The sequence below is a fragment of the Vigna angularis genome, chromosome 6, assembly GCF_016808095.1.
Source record: "Vigna angularis cultivar LongXiaoDou No.4 chromosome 6, ASM1680809v1, whole genome shotgun sequence".
Taxonomy (NCBI): Eukaryota; Viridiplantae; Streptophyta; class Magnoliopsida; order Fabales; family Fabaceae; genus Vigna; species Vigna angularis.
The window spans coordinates 7121800-7127280 of record NC_068975.1 but is presented as its reverse complement, the minus strand read 5'-3'; the positions used below and the strand labels follow the sequence as shown (position 1 = coordinate 7127280).

General features: G+C 28.2%; 1 long non-coding RNA gene across 1 annotated transcript; it reads left to right on the top strand.

The window, feature by feature from the left end:
• The first annotated feature begins 3514 nt into the window (after nt 1-3514).
• LOC108342384 (uncharacterized) lies at nt 3515-5236 on the top strand. The gene is made up of 2 exons (XR_001833373.2): nt 3515-3858; nt 4900-5236. It is a non-coding gene; the product is annotated as an uncharacterized LOC108342384 (long non-coding RNA).
• The last annotated feature ends 245 nt before the right edge of the window (nt 5237-5481 follow it).

Sequence of the window (5481 nt, the reverse complement as noted above, 5' to 3'; positions counted from 1 at the left end):
ATACTTACCGAGGTCTTAACAAATAGCCCTAGGAGCTTAGGCCTCCATGAATTGGTTTAGAATACATGATGAAATAAAAGTGAGAGGAGTTGTGGATGATGGCTTCTAATGGAGGAGTCTGAGAATGAATGAGTTGTACCTCTCCTAGGTCTCTTTTATATAGGCTTGATTGGGCTTGGACTCTGAATCTTCTGTTGATAAAATCTTTTATCTTATATCTAATATCTGTCAAATATTCAACATATTTAATCAGTTTTTTAGAATATTTGATAATATCTTTTCTAGATTCAAAATGATTTGGCAAATATTATCTTTTGATTTTTATTGATATAGTTAAATAAGGCAATTATTTAACAATATCAAATAAAATATCTTAAGATATATTTTCTCCAAATAATCTTTTAAAATAAACTTGCCTAAAATTACATTTCAACCCTTTTTTATTTTATTCAAAATTGCATAGAAGTCCAAAAATTTCCTTTAATTGCACTTTATCCTTCTCTTTCTTTTCAGAATTGCAATTCAAACTTTAATTCCAGCTGCTTCAACAAACATTACACTATCCAAAATAATTTATGCAACTAAAATCACATTTTAAGCCTCTTTAATTCTCAAACCCGATAAAGCCAATCATCACAAATCTTATTTTAAATCAATCATTTAAGCACAAGAATTTGATAAAAAAATTGAATTTTAAAACATAAATGTAGGCATAAATATGCACTCATGACTTGTCAACCATGATCTCTGCCGCTTTGTTTGGAAAGCTTAGAGAGCATGAAACAAAGATGAATTGACTGAATGAACAAGAGAATAGTGAGAAATAGGTAAAGAACTGCATTGAAGTCAAGCAGTCTAAAGAATGATAATTCAAATGAAGAAGTGGTTGAAATCAATGACAATGAAAACCTAAATCTTTTAGTCAAGAAGTTTGGAAAATTTCTCAAGAACAGAGGTAATAAAGGTTATCAAAAGAGGTACTACTCTAAATGAAATTATTGTACTAGTACTTCTCATTTTACATGTTACAATTGTTGAAAGTAAGGACACCAAAATTGAGTGTCTCAGTTTTAACAAGGATAAAAATGTAGATAGAAAACAAGAAAACAACAAAGAGAAAAGTTCATATATAGTATTTGGAGACAATGATGATTTAATAAGTAGCTCATCACAAGAAGAAAGTGAGAAGACAAATAAGTAGCTCATTATATCTCATGGCTGACTATAAGTCGTCATCATCAAGTCAGGAAAGTTCGCTATCCTTAAAAGATAAAAATGATTATAATCAATTGTTGCATGTTTTTGAAGAATTGTACGATGAAGCAAATAAACTTGTTGTCTTAAATAATTGGTTAAAAGGATTAAACAACTAGCTAGAAAACATAGTTAATCTGTTGGAAAATGAATAACTTATTTAAATGAGGATTTTGAAAACTTGGACCTGCTATATAGAAATTCAACCTATTATTATGAAAATCAGTTGATTTCAAAACCTTGTGAAAATTTCACTGTTTAAGAAAACAAAGTTATATACCTCTTAAAATCCTGTGCAAGATTGACAAAAGGGAAAGCCAATTTTGAAGTTGTTCTTGGTTCTTAAAATTGTTTTTGGAAAAGCTAGAATTAGTTATAACTTTGTTTCTGAAAAGAAAGTTAAGAAGTTTATAGTTTTTTTTTTCACAAGTAAATCGAGTGATATTTCTTTCATTGTTTGCTTGCATGAAAAATGGTCTAGTTTTGAAAAATTACAATGCTAGGAAATGTGATGTGCCTAGGAATGTTTAAAATGGATTCCAAAACGACCAAGAAAGGATTAATCGTGTTGGACCCAATCTATTAAGGGTACCATATAATACTAATCTATTGTGCAGGTCTTGAAAACTGATAAAAAAGATTTTTGGTACCTAGATAGTGGATGTTCCAAGCACATGACAAGTGATGAAAGGACATTTACAAAGTTGAACTTAAAGAATGAATGATTTGTTAACAAAGGGGAAAAAAAATACTTGGAACAGGAACCATAAGCAATGGATCTTCATTCAACATCAATAATGTTCTCTTAGTTGAGGGATTAAAGAACAACCTAATAAGTATATCCAACTTTGTGATAAGAGATATAAAGTATAGTATTTGAACCTAGCCATTATATCATATTTGATACATTTGGTAGTACTGTATTAAGAGAAAAAAGAGTTAACAATATATACTTGCTTGATATGCAAACCTTGCCAATCTAACGAAGATCAGGACATTCAAGTTGAATGATTGCTCCGGAGTTTTTAAATGATTTTAATTATTCAAGTATTTTCAATCATAAACTTAAGTTGAAAGTAGGTATACCTATCATATTTTTAAAAATTATTAATCAAGCAAACTGTACATGTAATGATAGCACGTCAACTATTTGGAAAAAAACAGTTATATTTGCTATAATAATTATATGAAAAAACATGAACTTGATCCCTTCTTATTCGGAATTGCTTTTCAAGTTTTAAAGAAGATATTTTTTGATATATTTATATTTTATTATATGTTTATGTTTTGCAATAACAAATAAGAGTTTATTTCAATTTCTCTGAAGTTGCACCTTATCTCCATTTTCAGCTTTAGACAATTGTATATGAAATCATCTAGAGTCAAAAACAAACAAAAAAGAATGATTGAAAATAGATAAAGATAGAAATTTAAACAATATAACTACGAATGTAGTTTACAACTAACATATACTTACCTAATTCATCCAAATTCTTTTATGTATACAGTAATTGACTCATATTCTTACCTAAACTTTAAATTTTTTTATTGAAAATAAATATCTTTTATACATTATCAGAAAATTGTAGACAACATCTTCAAATAATAAAATTTATTATTTATTATCTTATGATTTAGTGGTTACGATGCTTTTTTTTCACTTCTAATGTTTTAAATTAAATTATTTTCACATCCAAGAATATTGAATGGCATGCCTCCTTTACACAAAAATTTAATTGAATATTAAAATTTATTAAATTAAATGTCTAATTTAATTAGGTCATCTTACACTTAACCCCTAATTAATATTTATACCTTGTATAATTTCACATTATTAATTTTAGGAATGAATTTTGAAATTTGATTAATTTAAACTTAATTAAATCCTAGTAATCTTATAAATTTGAGTATTTTTAGTCATAATTATATTAGAGGTTTTTGTTTTGAAGTAAAAGTTTTATATTGTTAAATTAATATTTTTATTTGACTTTATTGTCAATTAATATTTAATAAATTATTTTTAAAAATTAAATAAAAACATCTAAGTTTATGAAAAAACTTGAAAATAAATTATATTATTTTTTATATTGAAGATATATTTAAAAAATGTATCTCATGCAAAAGTAAAAAATACATAACCTTTGAAAAAAAATATAAGATGAAATAATTGAAACATATAAAAAAATAAAAATAAAATTAGAGGAAAAACCTTCATTAAAAGTAAAAATAACTTTTGCAAAATACTTTTTTATTTTTTTAATGCTTCGTTGTAATTAAAAAAAATAACGTGATGAAATGTAGGGATATAAATACGGGTATGGAAGAAGGGTTGAAGGAAGGGTTGTTGCAAGGAAGAGGTTTGGGAGAGAGGGAGTGAAGAGAGTGCTGGAAGCGGCGCCATGGAAGGAAGGAAGAAACATGTGGACACTGAATCGCAACCTGAAAGAAACAAACAAAGGGGTTTTCATTCGACATTCCATGATGTTTCTATTTAGTTTTCAATCTGAATATTCTTACCCACTTTCCTTGCTGCTCGCCTTCTCTCGCTCCCTTTCTCCACGCGCCACCGCTTGTACCCTTCGGCCTCGTGATGATAATCTGAAGGTTCCAGATCTCCATTCATTCTTGTGTGTGTGTGTGTATATATATATATATATATATATATATATATATATATATATATATATATATATATATATATATATATATATATATTTTAATTTTAGTAAGAATAATTCTGATTTTATAGCTTTGGCGTGTGTCTTGAGTCTCTCTATTCGAATTGTCGTTTTTTTAGGGTTTTTTATTTATTGATTTTTTTTTAATTTTTCTTTTTTGCGTTTTAGGATATTTTTCTTCTGGTACGATAATTCCCATTTTATCACTTTTTGGGCGTGTTTATTTGTTTTATTTGAAGATTTCACTTTCAGGTTTTATTTGAATTCCTCTCTTTGGGGGTTTTGTTTTTAACCAAAAAAAAAAAGACCATGTCTGATTTTACACTGTAAAATTCTTTTACATTGTCTCTGCATGATCATTATTATCTTTGTTTATTTGAAAATGCTTTTCAGGGTTTATATGTTTGAAATTTGCACTTTTTTGGGCTTTTCTTATTTGTTTATTTATTTAAATATACAATCTTGGCTTTTCTGAAAGCTTGATTTGCTTGCCATCTGTGGATTTGTGTGAGTGTTGCATTGCACTGCATTTTGGTTTTTAGTTGCATAATGTCTCCATGAGCAGCTGGTGGAGAAGGCAAAATTTGAGACCAACACAATACAGTGGTTATAATCATTGAGTAAATCGTGGAATTTTTATATGAAAAATCTAGTGTCAGATTAGTTTATGAATGATGAAAACAATATCTCAGCATCCAAATATGCAGTTTCTGATCAAATAAATACTCATATTATTTTTAATTTTGTAATTTGCTTTTTCTTGTATGGTTTTGTTGTGTTGGATACGTAGGCAAATGGGGCAAACTGGGGGAAAATAACCTAGACTCTATGTGATGCTAACCTGGGCAAATAAGCTGGACTCTGTGTTTGCGAATATGCCAATGTATATTTTACCCACTTGGAGCCAACATTCACTTGATGGTTTCAACCTTATGTGATGCTAACCTTATTCTATGTGATGGTGAAGTATTTTGCAGAAAAATAGTCTCAAAGGGTGGAGTTACTATGAAAAAAAGGAAAAGAGAGGTGTTTTTTTTTTGAAACTGTGATCCACCATTGCAGTTTGTTTACCACAACATCTGGTGTCATTGTGATCTTGAATGGAAGAGAACTGGAAAAATTATTGTACATCAAATGGTATTTGAGTCTTGTTGATATTAGCCACCTTCCTTGTCTTGATTATTTGGTGAACATGGGGTAAAGAATAGTATTTATTATGCAAGAGGGAAATTTGGTCATCTTGGGAAACTGCTATCACTATTATCTGTGAAAAAGTTTGTTAAGTAAAGAACATTTTATATCAAGAGTATCATATGCCTGGTAAAACAAAATTGTTAATCCATTTTCATCCATTAAAAATTCAATAAAAATCTGAGTTGATCTTTTAATGAAAATTTAACTCAATATGTATTAATATTTTTTTATTGGATTGGCATCAACCCATACATAGCAATAATATTTAAAAAAATTAAAATAGCTTTTTAAGTTTATATATGTTAGGGTTTTTTATGGCAATTATCCTCTGGATTGGACCAACTCTGGGTTGGAC